The following is a 20,336-nucleotide window of genomic DNA, read 5'->3' on the forward strand; positions in this document are numbered from 1 at the left end:
ACAACAATAAAGAAAGCAAACAACTAAAAATGTCACACCTCTGTGCACTCTGAAGATCAGAGTACAAACAATATGAAAGATAAGTGGTCATGTCCTCACCCATCTCTCTACTGCCAGTCTAAGAAGTTCTTTCAATATTATATAAAGTATAGGAGAAAAGTGATTTATTTGGGCTCAAAATACTTATTTTATAATATTCCCCCCTCAAACCTTTCTGGACATTGCTTATTTTTGTCTTGTTATTTTAGGGTCACAGAGTAAAATTCTGAGTCTAGCGTGACTATTGTGTCTTTTAAGATAACTACTTGTATTTCTTCCAGACCTCTTTTAGGACATTCTCCCTTAACTATATAATGGGCAAAAATAAACATAGAGCTCCCCTATTACCAAGCAATCCCACTTCTGGGCATTTACCCAAAGGATTACAGGCAAGATCACACTGAAGCTACCAGCACAACTATGTTTATCACGGCACAATTTACCATTGCTAAAATATGGACCCAACCCAGATGCCCCTCAGTAGATGAATGGATCAAGAAAATGTGGTACATATATACAATGGAATTCTATGCCTCTATTAGAAAGACTTAGCCCCATTCATGAAGAAATGGAAAGACTTGGAAAAAAATCATACTAAGTGAAGTGAGCCAGACCCAAAGAAACATGGACTCTATGGTTTCACTCACTGGAAACAATTAGTGCTTGTCTAGGATAGTCCTAGTAGAGAAGCACAATAGCTCAATAGCAACATATATATAATCACATAAGATGATCCTAAGTGAAATGAACTACATGATTTGGAAATAAGTGGTTTATCATTGATGTTGTTATTTCCAATGTAACCTATGAAATTATGTCTTTTTCTTTTGTCTTTTCCTCCCCATGATTTTACCCCTGTTGTCACTGTAACTGATTTTGGTACACTGGGTATTGTATGTATGCTTATCGGAACTAGGGAAGGGGAACACCAAAATGGAGAGATGAAGGGTAAATGCAACAGCAATACTTATAAGGCAATATGCTGTAAACCAACTGTACATCTCAGGGGAGGGTGGGGAGGGACCCGGGGCGGGGGGCAAGGATGATGGAAGAAAAACAAAGGAGGAGATAAAAAGTTTGATAAGAAATGTACTCACTGCCTTATGTATGTAACTCTGACCCCTCTGTACATTACTTTGACAATGAAAAAATAAATTAAAAAATAAAAAAGTGAAAAAAAATTGAGTTTGAGATTTAAAAAAATTGCCAAGTCAAATATTGAAACCAATAAAGAAGAAAAACTATTCTTTTAAGCTCTGGACATTTTTCTTCAGTTTTATCTTTGATTACTTTTCTTTGCTCAAAATTTCTGGAATCATGAGTTAGTCTTAGGTTGTGTATCATTTTTTCTTGCCATTATGTACTGAAGATGTTTTACTGTTCTTGTTTGAGTTCCTAAGATCTCAGATTTTTCTCTCCAGGCATATCTGTTCTAAGAAAGAAAAATAGTTGTAAATATTCAGTACCAGGTATATTAAATCTAGATTATAAAAACTTTTTTTTGTCAAGAGCCAATGTGAAGGAAATATTTACATAGAGCATATATGGATTTGAGATGGAGATGATCTCTATTTTCCTCTTCCTCATTCCCACAATCCTCTCTATTTCATTGCTCTTATTCTTTTGCTCTTTTTCTCTCCTAAATGGATGCTAGGAAAAATTACTTAATGTCCCTGATGTTGTACTTTGACTTCTGTCACACTGTGCCTATACTACATCCCCGTTCCATGCTATTATTTCTTTAATCATATACTCTTATGAAACAGTTAAAAATATGTCTGCTCTGAGCCAGAGGTTTTCCTCTGGCTGTAATTTTATTTTACCTGCTCTTATTTTTCTGCAAATAAGGGAATATCTTGCATTTATGTGGGCAAAGGAGTTGGAATAGCTTTGACCTTATTGTCTCCTTGGGTATGGCTAGAACTATTTCACACATCTAGAAGTGAGAGCTCACCATTAAGAACATATTATGGTCCACATACCAATGGATATTGATTTAAAAAAATTATTTTACTAGCTGTTGATGGTCCACATGGATTGAGATCATTTTCTTCACAGGTACTGGGCCTCTGACTCTATGAACCAATGGAATAAAAAAAAAAAAAAAGCACTTATAGTATGTAATGTCTATACTCACCTCATGGCACTTTCCATTCATGTAGGCCATAATAAAAAGAGAGTCAGATTACTAAGGTATATGTCTCTAATCATAGATACTTTGTCCAGCTTATAATCATGTTGAGAGAAGGCCCAGTAAATACTGATGAAGATGCTGTTAATTATATATAACATGGTGTCAATTTTCTACCACATTTACCTTTAAGATTCCCAAATATGTCCATCTCTTCTGATGATCAAGGTTGGATTTGAGTTGATATTAGGTGTTACCCAGGGGTGGGGAATTGTATTGTAATGGAAAAGTATTGGAAAAATCAAAGTACAGGAGTTAGGGAAAAGGGAAAGACTTGAGACATCCTCTATGCCTTTGATCTTGGAATTTATGTCATTCATCTACTGAAAGAAGGATAACTTAAAGAAGGAAAATAGCATTAGCACATTTCCTTTGAAGGAAAAATAATTCCAATAATTCTGCCACTTGAATGTCTAAGGATCTTTGCAAAAGACCTAGTATCATCTTAATGTTATCAGGAAAAATCTTCCACAGCTTCCTATTTTCCAGAAAATTAACCCAAAATGTTGTAGCATGTCATTCATGGTTCTTTGCAGTTGGGTGTCATTCCCTGTTTTTCCATACAAAGTTGTTATGTGTCAGCCACCCTAAGCATGTGTTTTTGTTTTTTCTTTTGTTGATTGTGGGGCTTGAACTCTGGGCCTGGGCAATATCACTGAGCATTTCAGCTCAAGGGTAGTGCTCTACCACTTGAGCCACGGTACCACTTTTGATTAATTGGTTAATTGGAGATAAGAGCCTCATGGACTTTTTTGCCTGGGCTGGCTTTGAACCACCATCCTCCGATCTCAGCATCCTGAGTAACTAGGATTATAGGCGTGAGCCACCCTAAGCATTCTTTTGCACTCTGTATTGTTATCCATGTTGTCCTTTCTGATTGGAACATCTCTTCCCACATTCATGGGGTAGATCTCTGTTCATCCTAAAAACAACAAACAGTGGTGCCAGTGACATTATTTCAACAAAATCTTCCATTATTTTCCACTCAGAATCAGTGATTACTTCCTCTATATTTCTATAATAGGAGAATTTAATTATAGTTTGTGTGTGCATGTCCGTGTTTCCTCCAATAAACAGAGTGCTACTTTGTACAAAAATGAATTCATTTAATCATCAAACATTTATTTGACATCCACCATATGACAAATAGTCTAAACCCTTGGGATATAGGAGTCCATTAGACAGTTGAGATCTCTAATTTCATGCAGTCCACAGGTCAGTATTCAGAGACATGATAAGGAAACAAATAATTTTAAGTAGTAACCCAAATAAAACACATGGATGATGTTTGTGCTAAATATTTTGGATGAATACTTGGTGTTATCAGAGAAGCAAGTAGTTTTTGCTGTAGTTCCCTTGGTTTCTGAGCATTTGATAGCAACAAAAGTATCAGCATTATATGACAATAGCATTTCTTTTTGCTCATGTAGGTCAACTCAGGGGACCTAGGTTGGGCTTAGCTTGGTGAGTCATGTGTCTGTGACTGCCTGGAGTTAGCTCATCTGGGCTTGGCCAGAGTAGCTCATCTGTCTCTTACAGCTAGCAGAACAACTGTGGAATAAGGTATAGCCATGCTGGACTGTCTTGAACTGTGTCTTGTCTACTACCATTCCATTGACCAAAGTAAGTTATATTGTCAAACCCAGGGTAAAGTGTAAGGACATATGCTTGGCTCAATGCAGGAGAGCACTTCAGAGTTACATAGCAAAAGGTATAGATTTGTAGTCCTATTGTTAGAGGATGAAAATTTGAAATGACATTCTAGTTTGCCTCAGATCTGTTGATGTCTATGACCTCATAGCATAAGAGTGACTAGAGCATAGTAAATCCTTCAGTAGTACTTGAGAGTCATTTTCTCTACTTTTTCTTCCCCTGGCTTTCCTTGATCCCTCCTCCCCTCTTCATTTAGCACTCACCACTGTCATATGCTGCTGGCTCCTTCACTTGGCCTTGGCTCATTAATCTTGTGTGTGTGTGTGTGTGTGTGTGTGTGTGTGTGTGTGTGTGTGATAATATATTGCTTGGAAGTCCCTCCTACTTCATGAAGTGTGGGTGTGTGCGTGTGTACATGCCTCTTCACTCCTACAATGCAGGGCCAAATAGCTAAAAAAATTATCACAGAACAGGAGTTTATGTACAAATATTATGTCTCTCTGAAAAGCAAGGGATAATTCTGAGGCATATCTCCTACAATAACCCAAGAGGTTTCCCATGGAATCATTTTCTGGTGAAGAAGCTTGTCCTTCACTCTCCTGTCTCCTTGCTCTTTTGGCAGCATTTCATAGACTCACTTTCAAGCTTCTTAAATGCACATCTTTGCTTTGGGGTCTGCCTCTGGAGAAAACTCACTATAAATGTATTTTGAAACTGTATTATGAGGAGATAGTACCTTAGAAGTCTGCTCTTCCTGTAGTGACTCCTGAGAAATTATAAAATTATGTCATTTGGTAATAAGCTTAGGAGCATATAAGCTTATAAAAAAGTCAAATAGGTAGCGGAAAGAATGTAGTCTTTGAATCAACAGAAAAGGAAAGAAAACAACCCTAGGTTCTGGTACTTTCTCTCCACTTTCCTAGCCTACCTGAACTTTAGATTTTCCCATCTGTAAAATGGAAGGGTGCTGGTAGTCATGATCATCCCTTAATGTGAGGAATAGATGCAGTCAAACACAAAAGGGCTCAGGTATTATACTTAGCACACTCAACTTCTGCAAGCAGTAGTTGTCTATATTGTTAAGGCAAGTGATCCCTTCAAGTAATAGAGATAGCAGCATTTGTGAAACATTGAGTAGATGTGATCTCCTTTACTGTGTGGATGAAGGTATTATTATTATTGTTGTGGTTATTGCTAATCAGACCTACTTTGTAGGAAAAGAAGACAAAGCTCAGAGAAGTCAAGAGATCTAGCATCAACCAGCAAGCACTGGTATAAAAACCAGATCTTCTAGGTTGGGGGTGTGTTGCTCAAGTAATAGCACACTTGTCTAGTGAGGGTAAGACCCTCAAATAAAACTTCAGTACCACCTGCCCCCCCCACCAAAAAAAAAGAAGAAATAAAAAAAAGAAGCAGATCTTCTCAGGATCGGCATTCTTTCCATTATACATTGTCTTCTTTCAGCCGTTCTAGTTATTTATTCTTTGCCATGAGTAGTTTAAGTTCCCCAAAGACAGGAATAGATTCATTTTCCCTGTGGATTTGGAGACTCCAGTCAGGGAACTTGGTTATTGAGAAAGGAATTAAATAATTGTCAGGGGGAAAAGATAGCTTGTAAGGAGAATGGCATACATTCAGCAGAGAAAGTGCCAAGGGCAAAGACACCTGCAAAGCAGGCACCAAGGCTCAGCCCTTTAGGCAGCTGCTTAATAATATTAACAACTAATATTTGTCTAGCATTTTACCCGTGTCAAAATAGTTCCTGATGCCTACTCCCACATGATTCTCCCAATGGCCCTGGGCTCTAAGGTGACTTTCTTCATCAACATTCTCACTGCAGGAAACTGAGGCTCAGATCAAGGTCTGGCTTAAAAGAACCTAAGAAGTAAGTGGACAGCCAGAAGCTCTGGCTGGGTCTGGATCCCGGATTTTTGGATGCCAACCATTAGCATTTATAAGGTGGGACATTTTTCTACATTAATAGTAACTAGAATTTGCATAGTTGTTAAAAGCATAGTCACTTAATTTTTTTTCAATAGGTATAAAGGTATTATCTCCATTTAGGAAAGAGGAAGGTAGGTTTCAGACAGTAAAATTTCTTTGCCAATAGTATTGTTAGTAGTAGCCTGGGTCCTGGTTCACATTGGCATCCTCTGCCTCTAAAATCATGACTTCCACCATATCAACCTACTGGATGACCCAAAATACAACTGCCTCAATAAAAATGGAGATGCTGCTGGGCCCTGGTGGCTCATACTTACAATCCTAGCTACTCAGGAGGCTGAGATCTGAGGATCACAGTGTGAAACCAGCCCAACCCAGGCAGGAAAGTTCATGAGACTCTTATTTATCTCCAGTAATTGCTCAGAAAAAAAGCCGAAAGAGCCACTATAGCTCAAGTGGTAGAGCACTAGTCTTTTGCTCAAGGAGGCTTAGGGAAAGTAACCAGGCTCTGAGTTCAAGCCCCAGGAGTGGCCGCCCGCCCCCCACCAAAAAAAAAAAAGTTGCTTATTTCCATGTCGTTCTAGTTTTTATTCAGATAAAAATCTTTTGTCTTTTTCTTGGTCTTTAGTTCTGACTCAAGACCAGAGAAGACTTCAGGAGGGGCAAAAAGGAGGCTGCAGGCAAGGACCTGGCGGGAACATATATTTTCCCATTTGGTAATGAGGATCAGCTGGGCCTCCTGAGGTCCTCTCCCCTGCCAGGAGCTGGGAGACATCTCCCTGAGCTGAGGCCAACACTGCTCCAAGACCAGAAACTGAGGTGGCTTTCTGGGCAGCATGGAATTCCTTGGCCACCTGGGGTGAGTATTTTATTCATCTGTTGTCCTGTGATCTCCCATCCATCCTCAGACAAATAGGATAATAAAGGCAGAGAGAAGGAGGGGGAGGAAAAGGAGGAAGAGGAGGAAGAAGAAAGCTGCTATGGCATGCCTTTGCTCAATGAGAAACAGCTCCCTGCTTGTAAATAGCAGAGGATCTGGGGGAAGACCAAACTTTGGTATTTCATCATGCCAGGGAACTTTTATATCACTTGCAGAATCTGGGTGTTTATTTTTCTTTGCTTGTATTGCAAATTTATAACAAGCTGAGAAAAAAGCAGACCCCTCTCTCTTTCTCTCTCTCTTTTTCAATTGGCCTCTTACTCTCTTCCTAACAATTTCTGGGTTTCCCTCAAAGCTACTAAGTGCTAATTTGAAAAATATGTTGGTGACAAGTAGAAGAAAAGGAGGCATCCCATGTAAACTTCCCTCTGGAGCAGGAAAGAAGGGCGGTGGTGGGGGGGGCGGAGGCAAAGGGATTGGAGTATTAGCGAGAAAGAAACAGAAAGTGAGAGGAGGGGTGGGGAGAAAGAACAGAGATGGGAACTGGAAGGGGAGAGAGAGAGAAAGAGAGAGAGGAGAGAGGGAAAAGGAGACAGAGAGAAGTGAGACAGAGAGAGAAAGAAAGAAAGACTCGTGCCCTGAACAGAGGAGGCCATGGACAATGGGAGCAGGAAGAACGATGGAATGATGGCTAGGAGAATAGCATGAGAAGCCCACATGTAGCTGAGTGAAAGCAAAAGATACTGAATGCCACCCACGCTCCATTGCACTTGACACATTTACAAATCTCATTGCAAACATTAATTTTTACATCTCCCAGAATCCGTTGAAGGACACTTCATAAGAAAACATTGAGTTAAGTATACTGGGAAATAATCTACTTTTTCTGAGAAGCTCCTATGTTTTCTTCTTGTAGGTAAAAAGAACTATGTTATTTATGACCTTCTGATCTTGCTTTAAAAAGTTTGTGCCCCAACTTAGAGTTTTATTAGAGCTATGATAGAGAGTACCTCACTGGGTTAACTCTAGCTTTTAAAAATTTTTCCTTTGGCTTATCTTTCTGATCTCAATAAATTTTAAAATATGATTTAAAATCAACACTTTGCCCTTTTTGTCCATTCTATTAATGTCTTTAATGTCTTTTTGAGAAATGTGTAAGTAAATAAATAAAAGTAGTTATAAATAAACTTAGAACAACCTTTGGGTAAGCAAATTGAGTGAATGAATGAACAAGGGAAGGAAATTCTGAAGTTGAGTTGAGGCTGTTTCCGCATCTACATTCTGAGGAAGGCAGTGGGGATTGAAACCCTCCATGCTCAAGAACAGAGTTAGAGGAGTGGCTTATAAAATGTGGCTGCTCTTAAGACCAGGTGCCTAGAATTAAATTAAACTTAAACATTTCGAAGGGTTCCTCCCCAAGATTTGTCTGTAGGATTTCAAACTACTTCATAGCAAGTCTGAGTGTTTAAGGGTACTGGAAAGAAGCCAGGCACTGTGGCTTATACTTGAGGCTAAGATCTGACGATTGCTATTTAAGGGCAGAGAAGTCCATGAGACTCTTATCTCCAATTAACCACCAGAAAACTGGAAGTAGAGCTGTGACTCAAAATGCTGGAACTCTAGCCTTGAGTGAAAGAACTCAGGACACATGATCTTGAAGCCCACCTCAAATATCATTATCTTGATGATGTCATAGATAGCCTCAGCCTACCTTATGAAAGCCCTGCTTTTTCCTTACATTTGGTCAGCCATTGGCTCACAGCCTTAATGCTGCAGCATTAATTTATGGTATTTTACAGTAGTCTGTTTCCTGCTGCATACTTCCCAGTACAGCTCCCCAAAGGCAAAAGTTGATTTGCTCACCTTAAAATGTTTAGGGCAGGGCTGAGAATATGGCCTAGTGGTAGCGTGCTTGCCTCGCACATATGACACCCTTGGTTCAATTCCTTAGCACCACATATATAGAAAAAGCCAGATGTGGAGCTATGGCTCAAATGGTAGAGTGCTAGCCTTGAGCAGAAAGAAGCCAGAGACAGTGCTCAGGCCCTGAGTTCAAGCCCCAGGACTGGCAAAAAAAAATATTCAGGCCATTGTACACACATCTAGCTTCAAGAGGATAAAGCTGATAATATCCTACATAGAGAGTGAATGTTGACCTCTGTGATGGAGCTTCCTCAAACTCCATCTGTAACTTAGAAATATTATGACCTGGAAAATCAAGGTGATAGAAGTGAAATGCCAGGCAAAAGTATTGAAATAGATTGTTTCATTTATGACTGTTAAATGCTGTTGGATGGGTGCTTCCATTTTACTCTGAGAACTAAAAATAGCCCCAATTTCCCACTGTAGTCCTCATTAGTACTGGCCTGCAGCATTGGGGCAGAGAAGAGAGGTCATCAAGGGTGAATCCCATTTTGTTTGAGACAGATTGAACAGTGGAATTGTAAGCTAGACTATGGTATTACCTGGGTCAGGACATTTAACCTTGAGTTTCCTTATTTAAGTATTGGGGACAATAATAGCATCAACTCCAGTGCTTTGTCTTGAGAACTGAATGAGAGAATGCATGGAAAACACCAAGTAGAGAGACTGGTATACAGTGAGTGCTCAATACATATTATTTGTTCTTGTGATTAAGGAGGAAGAGGCCTCTGTACCCTGGAGCTTTCAGAGTTCTTCCTCAGTCATTGCCTTCTTCCTTCCTAAACAGACATATGCACTTGCATTGAGTCTGGGAAAATGGCACTTCCCTTGGGCTGCCACAGCAGACATAGGAGTGGCTGAAGGTTTCCTGACTCAGGCTGCATGGCCTACCTCTGTTCTCATTTTAGTGGTGGGAAGGACCAAGCTCCAAAGCTTATTTTTCTATTTGTACCATTAACATAACAATCTCTACATAGTTTCTGAGAAAGAAAAACAAACAGATGATATGATGCCAAAGGATTGATAAATTTCCACACATCTATCTATCTATCTATCTATCTATCTATCTATCTATCTATCTATCTATCTCTATCTATGTATCTATTTATGTATCTATGTATCTATGTATATCTATCTATCTATCTATCTATCTATCTATCTATCTATCTATCTCTATCTCTCTATCTCTCTATCTCTCTCTCTCTCTCTCTATCTCTATCTATCTATCTATCTATCTATCTATCTATCTATCTATCTATCAGGCTGAATTCACTCCCACAAGCCAAAGCAGAAAAACAGTTCTACACATATTTGCATGACTAGCCACATTGGATTGGCGGTCGTCAAACACAGGTGTGATGGAATGTCCTTGGCCTGGAAAGTAGGAGAAGATAGATAGCAGTGATGTCTTTAAGCATTTTGTGCTAGCTGTGGATTTGATTTACACACAAAAAAATCGAGGGCAAGGGAGGGAATTCTTCTTAGCTACAAATGAGACTTGGAGTAATCTCTTCCAGTTGACAGGGAACCACTCTCACCTCTGCTGACCTAAGAGAGCTTGCTCCTGGGATTATGGAAGGTTATCACAGAAATATTACATTCACTTAGCCAAGGGAGCTGCATCAGCATTTTAGAAGATTGCTGAACTCAACTATTCAGAGAGCCCTACATCTTCTCCTCGACAGGACACCACAGCAGTAGGGAGAGCATGAGAAGAAACAAGTCTGTTCAGGCCAGGAACATGGCAATTTAAACTCAGCCCCTGCTCACTTTGGTAAATGGGCATCCAAGCAGGGGAAATCGTATTCTAAGTGGGAGTCTTCTCCATTTGGGTAATAGCTGGGTTCCTGAAGATTTGTGTGCAAGGTTGATTTTTCTTTTCCTCTGCAAGTCACATGGTTTAAAAGCTACTTAGGAAGACCACTCATTAAAAAAATCCATTAAAGTCTGAGGATTGTTTTGTGAAGGCAGCTTTTGAAGGTTGGGTTATTTTTGAAAGGTGAACAATGCTAACAACAATAGGCTTGTTTGAGCTTCATTGTCCTTAAACATTTTGGTTTGCTCATATTGGACAAATGTATAAGATTTTGTCAAGTACTGCAAAGTTTGGGATTTTTTTTCCAATTCAGACTATTTTCTCTGCTTGGGGCACTGTGTAAATCTAGTTACTTGGCACATTATAAAGCAAAGGGGTAGGAAATTTATGTATAATCACTTATACCTATAACATTTATGTCTCTCCAATATTCTTTTGAAGAGTGAAGCAAGTTCATAAATATCTACAAGATGAGATAGTGAAGGAATATAAGGTATGTTTATTTAACACTGGTTAGTTTTATGTATTGGGGAATGAACTTACTTATTAGCTTTTGCTTTATGCTAGGCACATCAATATGATGATTTCATGTAATCATCACACAAGCAGTACTTAACCCACCTTAGAAGTGAGAATCTGAGCCTCAGAACATTTAAGTGAATTGCACAAAACCAGTAGAGTAGTAAACTGCAAATCAAGAATTTAAAACCAGAAACTTTTTTGGATCATTGTGTTATTATTAGGATATTGTTTATAAGGACAAGTAGTAAAATACTTCTGCTGACATTTCAATTTGACCAGAAGTCTCATAGTAAGTGTTTGAGAAAAATAGGGATGTTTTGGAGATACTTATTACTCACTGAACCTGAAGATTTCAGAGCCACAAACAAGAATTTTGAGTATTGATTGCAATTGTTAGTTACTATGTGACCTTGGGCCTGCTACCTAGTCTCCTTTCTTCTCAAGCATGTGAAGGAGATAATGAAATACCTTAATGAGATTAGAATAGGAAATTTGTATGTAAAGCACCTAGGTTTAAATGGTTATGTACTAATTATTGACTGAGTGGCAATTTTTATTATTTCAGTTTTGAATTCTAGGTATTGCACTATTGCACTTACTATTTATGTCTTCAGGAATAGAAATAAAAAAAAACCCAAACACCAATGCAAATATACATTTTATTATTGGTGTCAGGGAAATGTCAAGGAACTGTCCCTCATGCTTCTTGAATGCCTGATTCTCTAGCAATAACCAGCTTGGAGAATGGGAGTAGGGTCTCTTATTTTCTAATAAGACTGAAAGCAAGTATGTCCAGTAGAAGCAACTTAATTTACTTGCTTTGTTTCAAGTAGATGGAATGACTTGAAAGTGACTTGTGTTTTCCAAGCTTACCAAAATCCTGTCTAGAGTCTTTATTCTCTCTAGAGATTGATAGTGTCCCCTAGAATACAGTCTATCCAAATATAGGAGGAAACCATGAGAGAAAGACATCTTATGCAACGGTAGCCTTTGTTAGTGTATTGATCCCACCATGGCTATTATCAAACAAGTTACTTCTATAACATGAATCAACTGGTTTAAAAAGAAACTAGAAGAGTGAACTCCAGATCTGTCTTCTAAGTTGGTTCCATAGGAAGAGGAATAAACAAAACAACAAAACCCACAATAAGTACAGAGGACAAGATTTGTTCTAGAACAAATTTCTGTGTGATAAAGGCCAAATTCAATGCTCTGTCATGCATCATGCCATGTTCCTGTCATCTTCAAAGCATTGCTTATTATTTCTATGTATAAATATTTATATGAGTCTCAGTATACGTTGCTTATACAGACCAAAGATCTCTGTATTTTTAAATTCTTGAAATAGATAATAATGAATTATAATCCTTTGTGGGGGAACCCCCAAAGTAATTCATTTACATAAATTCACCAAAAAGCACAGATTTCAGAACAACCAAGAATCACCCTTTAAATTACTGCTTCCTTGGTGGGGAGTATGGTTCAGAGGCTCATTTAGGTAACAGAAATTATGTGTCCCATCTTCTCTGTATTCCCACATTGATGGAGTTGGTTCTTTTGGGGGGCTATGCTGTATAATTGAATGTGACCTGCCATGCTTTTCCTATAGGATTGGAATATAAAATAAATATCTTTCCTGGTAACTTCTTTTCTTTGGAGGAGGATTATGAAGTATAGATTTTTGGTTATATTTAGCAGTGGTAAGAAAGTGAGATCCCATGGGGAAAAATGTCTTATTGTAAGAACAATGCCTATAAAATGCACATGAGAGTTAGGACTAGTAGCCTAGGAGGCATGAAGAGTCACTGAATATCTTCCTTGCTTTGCTTTGCTTGGGCTAATCTTTCAAAGAGCAGCTTCAGCTTCATTTTAGTTGCAGCTTCTACAGGTCTAGCTATAGTTTTAGCTCTCACTGTGTGGTCTTGGCTTTGGAGCTCCTATAACTCCCTGAAGTGAGTGTCTAGTGGTTGTCATTGCTTTTGGTTCATACTAATCTCTGAATTGCCCACCCTACCTTTTCCCCAATCAGTGTATAGTTTCCTATAATAAATTCTATAGAATTGCAAATAAATAAATAAAGAAAAAGGACAGGAAGGAAGGAAATAGCTCTTTTGGAATGGATAAGATTTCCATTCACTTCCACAATTACATTTCACATCTTCAAATCTCTTCATTTCTTTCTTACTTTTCCTTTTTTTTGCTTTCTCCTCTCTTGTTTTCTCCTTTTGCCTTTACTTTCACTATTTTTTTTTCTGTTTTTCTTGTTTGCTTTTCTGGTTTGTATTGCTCATCTTTTAGTTGTCATCCTTTCTCTGTTCCTCTTTTCCTCTTTTTCGCCCTCATCTTTTTTAGGATTTTTGTTATGTTCATTTCCAAAAATTAGCTAGGATAACACGCACAAGCTTTGTAGTGTAACTTAAAAGAATGTAAAAAAAAAGCAAACAACTTTCATTCTCCCATAGAACACAAGTATGAAAATATAAATTTGCCAACTTAAGGATACTTAGGACCAAGTTGGAGAGGACATTCAACCGAAAGCAATGGGCTTTGGTTAGAATTGCTCTTCCCTGAAGAACTCCTGGATGTCAATTATGGGTGGGGACTGCAAAGCGGTGACCTCCCCTGAGACCTTCGACTCTTTTCTCAGAGGACAGTGAAACCCCAGCTGCCACCACAAGTTTGTCTAACTTTCCAACCTCAGACAAATCTGAACCGATGACCTGAGGGTGAGAGGCTCTGTATAACTTGATTACATTTTTTAAAAATTCCATTTTTCTCTTGAAAAGACACCTTCAGAACACAATGTCAGTTTATCTCTGCAATTTTAGACATCAAATAGCTTATTTTTTTTAGTTCTCTCTGGGTCAAAGAATGTTATTAAGAAGAAAAATGTAAAAAATATTGGTTTTGCAACAATTCAGTATCCAAACTGAAAGCTCTAATAAACTCCCCCAAACGGTTTTTGCTAGGAGGTTCTTTTAGAGCACAAGGGAAAGATAAAAAAATGATTATGCAGGACTAGAGTACTCTAGAATTTACATTAAAAGTAAAACTAAGCAAATAAAATGATCAACAGATTTTGAAAAGTAATATAGGAAATACACCCAAATAACATGTGAGTGAGTGTGTGTGTGTGTGTGTGTGTGTGTTACTAGTGAGTTTAGATGTTATGAAAATGATATACTGCTATGGTATTTTTAGGAGCTATTATTCAGAATTCAGAGTATAGAAATTTTCATGAACAGAAAAAGAAGAAACAAGAATTGCTCCTTAACTTCTAGATTTTAGTAAGAGTCTGTCAACTGAGACTGCCCATTTCCCAGGACAGACAGAACCTGTCAGATCTTATTTCAAGGCCCTTAGATCAGTATATCAACCCCAGGTATTGTGAGGTTGCTTTGTCAAAATGGACACAAAGAAATTAAAACAACTGGCTTGATGCAATAGAAATGCAACAAACTGTTCTTTTCTTTAAGTATATAGGGGGAAAAATCAATATTTTGTCTTCAAGTGCTTACACCTATGCAGGAAAGAGAGGTGGAAAAATGAATTGTTCCATCTGTAATTTCAAGCAGGGAAAATGAGTTACAAGCATATCAGCAGAATACAGACAGAGGTAGGCCTAGTGAAGCAGAAGTTTAAAAAAAAAACCTGACTAACCACTATTTCCCTTTATTCCCATAACTGATTGGTGGTAAACAAAACATGTTTCCCAGAATGAGAGGCAAAAAAGTCTGACACCAAGCACTGGCTACTTCTCAAGATATCTTTGTCAGCAAGATGAGTTCAAGTTATGATTTCACCATTTCTGTGATTGACATTGTTACGGTTCTTAGAGCAGTTACCATGGAAACAGAGGGCCTTGCATGTATTTGAAGTAATTCACCTGACCTACCGCTCAATGTGAGGGAGGGCTAAGTGCTAGAATTCCTCCCAAGTATTCCCCATGATCTGGCTGATGCAAGCTATCTTCTTGGCTGTGATCTGAAGAGGCTATCCAGACAGTGCATGTGAAGAAGGTTGAGATACATAGCAAATTCCTGCAGCTACAGAGACAAATTCCAGTTTAAGAGTTTCCCTATGGAGGTACGATGTTGTCAGTAGTCCCTATTGCTTTCTCTTTCTTCACTACAGTCTTGAATGCTGCCCTTTCATCTCTGCTATCTCCTGGAGAGGCCTACAGGAAAGATACTTCAATCAATTTGTAGCAGCACGTTTGTGTTTCATTTCATTTCCGAACCAGAGGAAAATGAGAAGAGAAATTGTGATGGAGAGAGAAATTTTAAGCAAGCTTAAAGTGGTTGCACCACATTTCTATTAGAAATAGTATCTGGAGCCAAGCCTATCATAACATCATAGCACTTCTCTGACCTTGACATTGAACAGATCTGTCCGAGACCCCAATTACTCTCTATTCTGCTTTCCCCTCACCAGTATATTCTTGTGGGCTATTCATTCAATCACTCATCTCTACTTCACAATGTTTTCATCCTTTCAATTCATAGGACCAAGAAAGAGTGCTGGCAATTTCTTGATTCATCTTTGCTTTTCTGGATAGCTTATCAACACTTAGTAGCTTTCTTCTTGAGAAACTCAAGTGACTGCAATAGCCATTGCTTTCCATTTTCATTGGACTATCATTGACTGACCTTCAGGGTCTTCTTCTACTTACTCATCTCACTGAACTTAGCATCTGACTTGGTCTTCTAGCTTCTGACCGTTTTTGACCTGATGTATAAGAAATTATATTTGCCACCAAGAATTCTTTGAACACATTATTTCTCTGCCTCCTTTGGCCATTCCAACTATCACCACTTCAATCTGGCCTCTAACCAAGATCACTAGGTTAAAAGTAATTGCATTTTGATTTCATCTTCTTCCTCAAACTGAAGAACTCTATTCTATCCTTTCTCTTAACATATGCTCACCCTCAGTGAAGCGGAACCTTTATGAAGCCTTTGAGGTTGATAACTGCTCTGTTTACTTTCTCTCATATATTTCTTGGCTTCTCGGGGGTTCTTATCTAGCAAGATAAGTGTAATCAATGAGTTCAGCTTTCTCAGTACAGTTTGGGCTCTTTAGAACCTACTCACTGAATTGAGAATGCTATTACCTTGCTCATTTGTTCATTCTTTCATCAAATACTGCCTAAGCAGTTGGCATTCTTATAGGTACTGGGGATAAGAACTAGTCTCTATTCTCTTGGAATTATGAAATACTTGGTCAACCATACAATGAAAACAAATACAAAGTACAAACTTAAGTTAGAGAAGTGGGCAGGGTCCTGTGATGATAATAATGGACCAATAATATGGACCAAATATTATTATAGATTTCCTATGCGTGTTAACTTGTTCTCTTAGCCATACTCTGAATAATGACTCCATATTATTTTCACTTCATGGTTGGAAACCGATGGGCAGAACTATTAAATTCACTTGGCTAGGATTTGCCAAATGGTGGATCTGGCGATTGAAATCAGGCATCCAGGTTCCTTAATTCATCCTTTTAACCATCTAATACCTGCTTTAGTGTAGCTGTCAGAGTACTTTCACAGACAAGCATGTATGTCATTGAGGGACCCTTTGAAAAGAAGGCATTTAGCCAGAGGGCTTCTGGACAGAAAAGAAACCCCCCATACAGTCATAAATAAAGGAAGGAGCCCAGGAACATCATTTCAGTCAAAGTACATAGCCTGAAGAAAGGCCCAGGTATATTTGAAAATGGAAAGAAGAAACAACATGACTACATCACAGATAACAGAAGAGAATGGACAGTCAGGCTGGGCCAGACCTAAGCCAATTCTGGCAGATTAAGGGATTTTTATTGTCTTAAAAAGCCATGGAGAACTAGAGTCAATTTTTATTTTGGGGAATCTTTCTCTGGCAGATATGTAGAGGAGAGACTAGGAGTTAAACAGAAGAAGTGGGGGACAAATAGGGGGCTTTGGTAAGCAGTCCCTCTAGGGACTATTGCATGTTCATCATGGCATTAGGAATGGGGACTTGAGGCTTTGTGGTGGATATACTGTAGAGACAGGGGTAAGAGGGCCAGAGAATGGATGGACCTGAGGAGCGAAGGAAGGAATAGCAGCCTAAAACTCAGCTCTCTTCCCTCTTTCCCTTCCTCCCTCCCCCCTTTCCCTCCCTCCCTTCCTCTCTCCCTGCCTCTCTCCCTTCTTCGCTCCTTCCCTTCCTTCCTTTTTCTTTAGTCCTGGGGCTTGAACTCAGGGTCTAGGTACTGTCTTTGAAATTTTTTGTGCTCAAGACTGGCACTGTACCACTTGAGCCACAGCTCCCCTTCTGCCTTTTGTACTGGTTAATGGGAGATAAGAGTTTCATGGACTTTACTACCTAGGCTAGGTTTGAGCTGTGATCCTCAGATCTCAACCTCCTGAGTAGCTAGGATTACAGGTGCAAGCTACTGGCATTGTGCTAGCTCTCTTTCTTTTGCCTCCTGAATCAATATGTATCTGAATACCTTCAATCTGCAATTTCAAGCCTCTTGTCTTTCTTCTGTTTGGTTTTGCTTGATTTTTTTTAATCCTTATTTTGTCATTTATCTGCTTTCTTCTCTACAGTCTGCCTTTACTTACACAACAAACCCGAGTTTTACCCACTCTGAAGCATAAACCTGCCTCTTAGTATTGGTTACCTCTCAACTTGCTCCCACAACCCCTATTATCCTTTTAAAGCAAGTCATTTTCCTAAGTGATTTGTCCTCTTCATGATGTTCTTAGAATAAATGTTCTCACCTTGCTGTCTCATGAGCAAAGACGGATGTTGGACCGTTATCCAGGCATGATTTATTCAACAGTTCTGAACACTTTGCCTCATATCAAATTTTTGCTGTATTCTCTCAGCCCTTGTTGGTAGAAATTCACCAAAAGGGGGCTGGGGATAAGGCCTAGTGGCAAGAGTGCTTGCCTCGTATACATGAGGCCCTGGGTTCAATTCCCCAGGACCACATATACAGAAAACAGCCAGAAGTGGCGCTGTGGCTCAAGTGGCAGAGTGCTAGCCTTGAGCAAAAAGAAGCCAGGGACAGTGCTCAGGCCCTGAGTCCAAGTCCCAGGACTGGCCAAAAAAAAAAAAAAAAGAGCACCTGATGAAGCATTTGGGAATCTAGAACTTGCTTGCTTCTTTAAAATTTCCTTTCAAGGATCTTCTAGAATCTAGAATTTCCAACTAAGCAAAAACTCTCCCTTATCTTTTTGCCACTTCTACTCCACAAATCAATGGAAAAATTAGTTTCTAGTTTTCCAATGAGATAACAAATAAATTACAATATACCAAAAAAAAATCATAGTACTAACTATATGAACAAACAACTAGAATGGTTTTAAAATGTGTGTTATTGGCTGATTATCCAAATTATATTAAAGTTTTGACACCTCACAGCAGCGTATTTGTTAAGATTGTGTAGTTCTATGCCTACCCCCTATAGAATATTTATTTTGAAGCTGGGCAGTGGTGATTCACGCCAGTAACCCTAGCTATTCAGGGAGCTGAGATCTGAGGGATCAAGGTTCAGAGCCAGCTGGGAATGGATATCTGTGAGACTCTTATCTCTGATGAACTACCAAAAAGACAGACATGGAGCTGTGGCTCAGGTGGTAGAGTGCTAGTCTTGAGCATAAAAGCTCAGGGACAGCATCTGGCTTGAGTTCAGGCCTAGCATGGGCGGGGGGGGGGCAGTCGGGAGGGGTGTGGGAAGGAGAGGAGAGGAGAGAGAGAGAGAGAGAAAGAGAGAGAGAGAGAGGAGAATCCATCAAAATTGCTGTTGAAATGAAGAGGGGAGGGCATAAAAATTGACTTTAGAACCCTAAAAAGGACCCTTCAAAGAGTTTAACCCAGAGCTGGAAGCCTGCCTAACAAGCAGAAGAACCTGATTTCGAACTCAAGTACAAGTACTTTCCTGTTCTCAGGGGGAATAAAAGAAAGAAAAAGAGAATTTAACTGCACTAGAACAACTGTGAAGTAGTATCAGAGAGCCTAGTTGAGCAGGCAAATTATCAACTTCAGCTTCTTCCAGTTTGGGCTCTTTTCTTCTCATTTGTCTGTATACATTACTAAATTATCTTTAAACACAGAGGTCATGCTATTCCCTTTGTATTGATTCCCTATTTTGGCTTGAAAACTGCATATCTTACAAGTCCTACTTTCAATGTCACCTTCCTTTTAAAGCACTGCAGTAACAATGTCATGTGCATTCTAGATCCGAGATGTGTGGATTCGAAGCATGACTGTCTCCTATTAGCTGTGTGACCTTGGACATGTGACTTGATCTCTGATGCCCCAATTCCTTGAAATAAAAGCAATAATACTCATATATTTCATAGTGATGTTATGATAGGTGATAGTTGACACAGCTAAAGCATTTGAAATATTGCTTGGTACATGGCAAGGGCTCAATAAATGTGTGCTAAAAAGATTTTTCCTGTTAGAGATGCTACTTCTTCAGCATTTCCTAGCATATTCGTTTATGTTAATGATAATCCCAATGTGATGATTTTGCCTTTAGGCCATGGGCCTTTAGAGGACAGAGATAATAGTGCTATTTGTTCTGTCTTCTGTATCATTTTGTTTGATAGATGGCCTATAAAACAATAATTGTTAAATTAATGGATGAAATATGGGAAAATTTGGGGTTTATTTAAATATGAATTAATAAGGGGCCTAAGGTAACATTACTGTTAATGAAATCAGTTAAGTTGGTTATGGGAATTATATAGTCACTCATACTTTTGTAATTTTATGTGTTTTATGCTCGCATCTCAATCTCCATGTGTATGAGCATTCTCTATGTGTTAGAGACCTTATAATAATAATAATAATAATCACTGCCCTTCTTTAAGCTGTTAGTACTAGTGTCCATTTGGGGAAGTAGATTCAGAGAATTAAAAAAATATTATTGTTAAGTAGTTGCACAAAGGAGTTTCCATTCAACAAAGCAGTTTATGAATACTGTGTGTCTTGATCAATATTGTCTCTTTCAACATTCTCACCCAGCCCCTCCCTTACTTTTCTTAATTTTATAGGATATATATTGAATTTTCGCCATTGAGCCAGGCAGTTTATGGATATGATGCATCTTGAATACAATGCACCTACTTCAACATTTTCACTCTCCTTTGACCCACCTCTTCTTTTATTTTTCTTAATTTTGTGGTATATATAATGAATTCTTGACTGCATTCTCCTCTCCTCCCCCCTCTTCATTCACTTACCCCTTGCCCCTGAGATTCAGAGAACTGTAATGATAAATACAGTAAGCTGATCTTATGCGTAGATTTATTACACATGACTGTGACCAAGCATTGTCAAATTCTGATAATCAATGAACAAAACTCAAAAGAAATTTCTGAA

Source organism: Perognathus longimembris, chromosome 1 (genome assembly GCF_023159225.1).
Source record: "Perognathus longimembris pacificus isolate PPM17 chromosome 1, ASM2315922v1, whole genome shotgun sequence".
Lineage (NCBI taxonomy): Eukaryota > Metazoa > Chordata > Mammalia > Rodentia > Heteromyidae > Perognathus > Perognathus longimembris.